The following is an 8428-nucleotide window of genomic DNA, read 5'->3' as shown; positions in this document are numbered from 1 at the left end:
TTAAGCATGATGTTGAGTGGTCATTTCAAAAAAAATGCTAATTCGTATTTAACTGAGTGTTTGGTGATGGCGGAATAAAGGCAGGGCTGATGAATGTAACTGCCTTGATAAAGAGTCCTAGACATGTACAAGCTTGTGCAAAAATCTTGATAATACTTAATAGTTAAGGGCAACTTCATGCAACCAAATAATATGAAATTAAATCAATAACTTTTAAAAAAGGCTAAAATGTCTTTCTTTCCCCCAAACACAACGGAGAGGAATGTGAATAATGACATACAAACTGGGGTTCTGTCAATGACAACGAAGACTATGTGTTGCTTCATAGCAAATCCAAGAATATTAGACAACCAAACGTATAACCTTCTTGTGGCTTTCTTTACATGCAGCATTCCTTGTGGTAGTTAGGTCCCTTCACTGGTTTTCTGCAAGTCTAAAGTGTTTCTCGTGTCATCGCCAGCATCTCCACCCTCAGAGCTGCTTTTATTTTCCTCTTTGCAGTCCTTGTCATCTTCATATGCTGGAGATTTCCAGGATTGTTTAGAGAATTTCTTTGAAGTATATGACTTCTTCCGTTTTGACCCTGGTTTTTCACTCTTTCTTTTGTTTTGTCCATCTTCTACTCTATCACCTTCTTCCTCACGGCCTGCAGCTGCGGGATCCCGCCTTCTCCTCAGTTTCTGAGGAGCTCTGGTGCTGAACTGCCTGATGTGCAGGAAACTCTACTCCTGGGCTGTTTTCTATTTCCCATAACCCCTCATTAAACCCTTTCCATTTGTTTGACTTTGCAAACTTGCCTTAGTTTTTCTTGTAAGGGAAAAGGTCTTTGGGATCTAGAAATGGGAGTTTCATGGGTGCCAAAAAAATAAGAGGATACTTATTTGCCGGAGGCCTCACAGCTCCCTCTGGGAGTTCATCAATCCGGGCGGCCAGTGCGGGTAGCCCTTCATCTTGGTGAAGACCAGGTCGCACGCCTCTTCCTCGCGGGGCCGCGGACGTGCCTCCCCGGCCGCTCCCCTTCTGGGTCGTCTTTGGGAGCCGCGAAGATGCTGGGAGTCCCCCCACCCCCGTCTCTCCCCGCCTCCCCCCACCTCGTCCGCGGACTGCGCCGCGCTCCCCTCCGGCCTGGAGCCGGCTAGCGGGCAGACAAGCGGCCGCTTGGACGAGGGGAAGCGGCGAGGCGGAGGCTGAGGTCGGGGGGGGGGGGGGTGGGCGCGGCAAGCCCGGCAGATCGCCACCTGGCAGCAGGGACGGGAGCCCCCGGCCGCTCGGCTCTCGCTCTCGCCCGCCGCCTCCGCCGCCGCCGCGCGCTTGCTGCTCACAGGCGCCACCGCCTGCCTCCCTCCCGGGCTCCCGGGCTCCACCGAGTTCCCCTTTCCTCTTTTTAAGTTAGCAGTTTTATTTATTTTTCCACAGGACTTTGGTATCATTCATGCTTTCCAAACTCTTCCAAGATTTCTAACAGTAGTTTCTGAGATCACTTGCTTTTAGACTGAAGCGCTTCCATTAGCATTTCTTTTAAGATAAGTCTGCTAGCAATAAATTCTACTTTTTGTTTGTTTTATAAGTTTGGAATGTATTTTTTTTTTTATTTTTGAAATATGGTTTTGTTGGATTTAAGATTCTTGGTTGAGAGTTTTTAAAGTTTTGCATATGTTTTCCCACTGCCTCCATTGTCTAATGATGTGTGAACTGTTAATCTGAATGCGGTTTCCCCCATATGGAATACAAATTCAACTGTAGCCTGTAGGTAGATCAAAAATAGATGAGAACCTAGGGAAGCAATTAGTATTAAAAAAAAAAAAGTTGGGAGAGGGTTGTGGGTTAAATATATGTAGGAAAAATGGGCTTAATCTGGTAGCAGAAAAACCGTATCATCCTCATTTCTTGGTGCTATATTCTAAATTAGAAAAAAGTGAAAATCACTGCAGAGGTATTTCTTTTTTTTTTTCTCACAATCATCTGTCTTTAGTTTTATTTCAAAAGAGATAGCTATGCAAAATGCTTTTTATGCTTATTTTTCGATCCAAAGTAAGAGTCTTAATTGACTGTTGCTTCTAAACTAACTTCTTACTGATATTCTTAGACAATCCTTGGAGAAATAAAATTTTCATCACATATTTGTTATTATAGAAAAATCATTATAGTTCTAATTAGTATATAAATGGTTTTCAAAGTCGCCTTCTTTATAATACAAAATAATTTACTTTTCCAATGAAAATTTTTATTTCAGAAAATATCAAACTGATTAGATTTTTGAAAGTCTTGAACATTTTGGCAGCATCTGTATTTTCCTCTTCCTCATAGGAGACAAAGGGAAGAAGAAATAAAGTGGGTGACACAGCTCGCTCTTACTTGAATTCTTCTGTGAATGTAACTATAGTCCTTTCTTTCCCCAAGTCTTTGATCTTGTCTCCTCTTTCTTCTTCTTTTTTAAAATTGATTGGCTGGTTAATTATTCAGTGTATTTATGTCAAAATAATTGTTCCCTTAACAGGAGGGGAAAGAGGAGAATGAAACCATTTATTCATATAACAAGAACTTATGAAACAAGTTTAATAAAATTTTAGTAGAAGTCCAATATGATTTTTAAAGATGACTATCAGCATTATTCGAAAATACTGAGTATGAACACACGTCTATCAATCATCACTTTAAATGTCAATGGACTAAATGTTCCAATGAAAAGACACAGAATGGCAGACTGGATAATGAAACAAGAACTAACAACGTGCTCCCTACAAGAAACCTACTTTAAAGTAAAGGACATTCATAGAGTGAAAGTGAGAGGATGGAAAAAGACATTTCCTGCAAAATGGAAAAGACAAGAAAGTGAGGGTAGCACTACTCATATCAGACAAAATAGACTTTAAAACAAAGGCCATAAAAAAAGATAAAGGACACTATATAATGATCAAAGGAGCAATACAAAATGAGGATATTACACTTATTAACATATTTGCACCCAATATAGGAACGCCGAAATGTATAAAACAGATACTAACAGACAAACGGAGAAATTGATGGGAATGCAATGATAGTAGGAGACTTTAACACCCCATTCACATCATTGGACAGATATTCCAGACATAAAATCAATAAGGCAATTGAGATACTAAATTACACAATAGAGCAGTTAGACTAAATGGATATTTTCAGGACATTACATCCCCCCAAAACAAAATATACATTCTTTTCAAATGCACATGGAACATTCTCTGGGATAGATCACATACTTGGACACAAAAGAAGCCTCAACAAATTTAAGAGGATAGAAATTATTTCAAGCATATTTTCTGACCACAATGGCATGAAAATAAAAATCAACCACAGAATGAAAAACGAGGGGAAAAAAGACTACATGGAGACTAAACAACATGTTACTAAAAAAAAAAAAAAAAATTAAGTCAATGATGAAATCAAAAAGGAAATTTAAAAAAATACCTTGAGATAAATGAGAATGAAAACACAACCACTAAAATTGCATGGGATGCAGCAAAATCAGCCCTAAGATGTTCATAGCAATAGGGTTCTTACACAAAAAACAAGAACAAGCTCAAACCTACCACCTCAAAGAATTAGAAAAAGAACAATCAAACAAAACCCAAAGTCAGCAGAGAAAATAAATAATAACTATCAGGGAGGAAAGAAAGAAAACAGATTAAAAAATAGAAAAAAATTAATCAAACAAGAAGCTGTTTTTTTGAAAGAGTAAACAAAATTGACAAACCGCTGGCCAGGCCCACCAAGAAGAAAAGAAAGAGGACACAATAAATAAAATAAATAAAATGTTGAGTATGGAAGGAGATAATTTAAGCAAGATGCATAAAAGCCAGACTATGTAGGTTCTCGTCAGCAATCTGAGGGGGTACTGCCTTTGCTTAAGAAAAGTGAGAAATAATGAAATAGTTTTAAGTAAGGAAATAAAATAAGAATTACAATTGAAAAGATCACTCTGTTTGTACTATAGAGAATAGATTAAATAGGACAAGAATAAATGGGAATGTAAATAGTCATGCTCCAGTTTCTTTCCATGACTGTACCATCAGCAAATATTGTGAGAACCACTACCATGGGCTAGATGTTAGCTGGCAATAGGGATCGAAGCTACTGTCCCTTTCTTCCAGTTGGGGATATTGATAAACATATTGTTTTAATATTTTCAGATCTCTAACCCAAGACTCTACAATGTACCTATTGTTATAGCTTGCATAGCTTGCTTTGCAGAAAAGATAATTATCATCTGAGTTAGAACTCACTCAGTTTCTCTTTTTTATAGTAAACATTTGTATAATATATGATGTGTATATTTATTATATGTAATCTACTAGGTACCAAGCATTCTTCTACACATTGAAAATATATCCTTGAACTAAAGAAGAACCTGTTCTCCTGGACTTCATATTAAACTTCTACACATTAAGAAAAAAAGAAAGATAAAATAAATTATACAAATCAGTAATAAAATCAGATATCACAACTGATGTCACAGAAATACTAAGGATCATTAAAAAGCTGCTATAAAGAATTATACACCAACAAGTTAATAACCTAGTAGAAAAGGGTAAATTCTTAGAAATGTACAACCTACCTGACTGAATCATGAACAAATAGAAAATTTGAACAGATCGAATAGTAGCAAGAAGATTTAATTATTAATCAAAAACCTCATAACAAAGAAAAGTCCAGGACCAAATGACTTCACTGTTGAATTCTACAAAACAGTTAAAGAAGAATTCATATCAATCCTTTACAAAATCTTCTAAGAAGTAGAAGAGGTGGGAGCACTTCGCAATTTATTTTATGAGGCCAGCATTACTTTGATACCAAAATCAGACAAGAAAAGAAAATTATAGACCAAGATCCTGCTAAACATAGACTCAAAAATCCTCAACAAAATGTTGGCAAACTGAATTCATCAGTACATTAAAATGATCATACACCATGAGCATGTTGGATTTATTCCAGTCGTACAAGGGTCATCCACTATGTGCAAAATAATAAATGTGATACATGGCATTAATAAAATGAAAGTAAAAACTCTCAACCAAGAATCTTAAATCCAACAAAACCAGATGATAGTCTCTAAATAGAATTCTGTACAATTCTTAACTGTTATCCCTACAAATATTTGAAATATTATTCAAATATTATATTATAATCTCAAAGAATGGCCTCCATTCTCTCCCTCCCCTTCTCCTTCTGGAACTCTGACTAGATGGTTGTGTTTGGGGGAAAGAAAGACACAACCACCTACCACACCCTGCACCCTGCCCACCTTCAGGTGCTACCACCAGCCTGAGGCGAGGGGTCTGCCTGTCCTCAACGGGAGTGCCTGGGGCACCCTAGGGTTCGTCTGGATGAGAAGGAAACTGGCATCCCGGGGCAGTTGCATGGCCCGCTCTCTGTGGACACCATCAGGCCTGGTGACCAAGGACGGTTCCAAAAAGGAGGCGCACTGTGTGAGATGTTTGGTGGAACAGTGCTGCCCCGGCTGACCTCTCGCAGGAGGGTAGCTTCTGGATGTGCCACAAACGGTCAGCCAAGTACTCAGCTCTGAGAAGGGCCAGGGCCCATGGCCCCTACAGGAGCCAGGCCTGCCAGGAAGGGGGTGAGGTCTCCCCACTCCAGCTTCCCAGAGACGAGCCTGGTGACCGGGTCCCCCAAGGGCAGGACACGGCCTCGCTGGACAGAGCAAGAGGGACACTGGCAAAACAGGGCAGTGGCCGCAGCCAGCCTGTCCTGTGGCCAGCGGCCTGAGACACCTTCAGCAGGAGCTCCCCTGCACTGGGCGGTGGGGTGAGAGGTGAGCCCCGGGAGGAGGGAGCCCGACAGCCTGGCGTCCCGGCCCGAGACCCCTGGGCCTCTCCTGTCTTGTCCCTGGATGGGGAGGGGCAGGCCCCACTGCCGGGTGGTGGCAGGGGAGGGGGGGCGCGCTACAGCCAGAGGTCACGCCAGGCCTGGCTTGGGAAGCTGTGCATCCTTTCTAAACGTCTGGCGCCCATGAACTTTCTGCGCTGTTTATCTTTGGTTTGGGTTTTTTGTTGGGAGACTCTGGCTTGTCATGTTTTGGGTTGTGGAGACAATAAAGCATCCTTTACCATTCCATAGCTCTCTGGGAATCGCTCTATGTTGCAGCCCCTCCCCTGGTGACTCCACAGCCTGGCCGCCCTCCACACCCTCCCAGCCCCAGGCCCCAGCTCTCCCCCCACCACACCCATCCCTGGGGTTCCCTGGGGGTGCGGAGTCAGCAGCAAATCCCAGGTGTCGGACTCCTGGTCAGCACGGCTGCTGTAACACGCAGCACAGTCGGGTTGGAACCACAGAAATTATTGTCTCCCATCCTGGAGCAGCACGTCCCAGGTCGAGGAGCGTGAAGGCCACTGTGCCCACCGGCTGCCAAGGGTGCAGGGACGGAGTCCGGACTCGGTCCTCCCAGGAGGCCAGACCCTGAGCTCCAGTCCCTCCTGGTGGTTCCATCTCAAAGGAACAGTCTCAGGTCCCGGGTTGTAGGAGACACAGCACTCCCCAGAGGGCAGACACAGGAGCCACAGCTGTCTGCCCTTCACAGGAAACACTCCAGGAAATGGAGGCCAGCGCCTGGTCGGGGCTGGCTCTGCTGGGCGATCGAGGCCAGCACTTCAGGAGATCTCAGTCACCCACGGGACGCGGCCCTGGGCGGCTGGACATTGTCCAAGTGTCTGTGTGAGCTTTTCAGTGTGTCAGGGCAGAGGGGGCGAAATCAATGTGCCGAGTCTGTGGCTCCACGGCCCCAGGGGAGGCCAGCAGTACAGGCTCCTGGAGGGGAGCTGGGACCAGCACTGAGTGTCTGTCAGTAAAGCCATAGCACCCTAGGGCCATTGGAAAGGGTCATTCCAGCTTCCTGTGGGGGACAGCCAGCCAGACAGACAGACACAGAGACAGAGGAAGACAGAGAATTTTATGTAGGAAAGGGACAGCTCTCTCCAGTGGGCTCTACACAAAAGAGGGTGAGGCCTTGGGGCAGGCAGCTGGGTCCAGGGGCATCACCGGCCCTCAGGGACCCTTCCAGGCGTGAGGACACTGGGCACCCTCTGCCTCCAGGGCTCCATCGGGGCTCCAGAAACCATCCTGGGGGTCTCCCCCACTCGCAATCTCCCTCACACGGAACACCTAACCAACAAGCTGAACCTGCGAATGGTCCCTGCAGCCTGCCCGGCCCCAGGCCCTGCCCCTCACCTCCGTCCCCTGGACCACAGATCTGCCTCCAGCCAGACATTCCCATGGGGACCCCAGGACGGTCGATACCGGGCTGGCCCCATGGGTCCTTGAGGAGCACCAGTCCCAGAACAGCTGCCCCCACCAGGCCTGAGGGCCCCGTCCTGACCCTGGGGCAACACCAGGCCACAGCACGTCCCCCATGCACAACCCCTCCTGGGCCCCTGGAAGCGAAGTGGCCGACGCCTTCCCTTGAGCCCCTGTGTCAGCACCGGTGTGAGCCTGAGGTCAGCCTCCTGCTGCTCCTGACCCCTCGGGGCCCTGCCCCGGGCAAGACCTCCGACACACTCCTGTCCGTGTCTCACCTCTCCTGCCCGCACCCCCATCCACATCTTACACACACACACACACACACACACACACACACACACCCTGGGCTGCCACCCCACTGCGCTCCTGGGCCCCCACCAGGTCCCCCCTCCTCCCGCCCTCCAAGGGGAACGTCTGCCAGTCTGAGCCTTGAATACCTGGATTGCTGTCCGTGTGTGGTGTCCGTGGATGTGGAGAAAAGAAACCCTTGTGCACTGTTGGTGAGGACATAAAATGGCATTACTGTTGTGCAAAACCGTTTGGAAGCCCCTCAGAGAAATTTCAGAAACAACTACCACACTTGCAGCAATCTCACTGCTTAGAATAACCCCGAGCAAACATACAACAGGTCTTAAAGAGGCACTTGAACACCCACTTCACAGCAGCTCCGTTGACAATACCTACCACGAGGCAGGAACTCGAGTGTCCTTCCGTGGATGGACAGATGAGCACGATGTGGGCTGAGCGTACAATGGAACAGTACTGCCCCTGAAGAAAGAAGAACATTGTGACGTGTGTGACAGCACGGGGGCACCTGGGGGACATCGGAACGCGTACCGTGAGCCAGGGGCAAGACGGTGAATCGTGTACGATTCCACTTGTGTGAGCGATTAGGAGTGGCCGCATTCCCAGAAAGAGGAAACACAGAAGTGGCTGCAGCCGGGGGAGAACGGGGGGTTGTTGTTTACGGGCATAGGGTTTCACACGTAAAGACGGGGAGAGTTATGGAGACACAGGTGGTCGTGATTGCACTGTATGAATGTATTTACTGTCCCCAAAACCCGGAGAGAGGTTTAACATGGTACACTTCCTTAGGGGCAAATCCTATTCTTTTACCACAATAAAAAAACCTTTTAAGCAG

At 45.9% G+C, this 8428-nt stretch overlaps 1 pseudogene; it reads right to left on the bottom strand.

The window, feature by feature from the left end:
* Positions 1-238: 238 nt before the first annotated feature.
* On the bottom strand, positions 239-6391 carry LOC141575413 (hepatoma-derived growth factor-related protein 3 pseudogene; annotated as a pseudogene).
* Positions 6392-8428: the final 2037 nt, after the last annotated feature.

The sequence above is a fragment of the Camelus bactrianus genome, chromosome 28 (genome assembly GCF_048773025.1).
Source record: "Camelus bactrianus isolate YW-2024 breed Bactrian camel chromosome 28, ASM4877302v1, whole genome shotgun sequence".
Classification (NCBI taxonomy): Eukaryota; Metazoa; Chordata; class Mammalia; order Artiodactyla; family Camelidae; genus Camelus; species Camelus bactrianus.
Note: the sequence above shows the minus strand (reverse complement) of the source record. Positions and strands in the feature narration are given on the sequence as shown.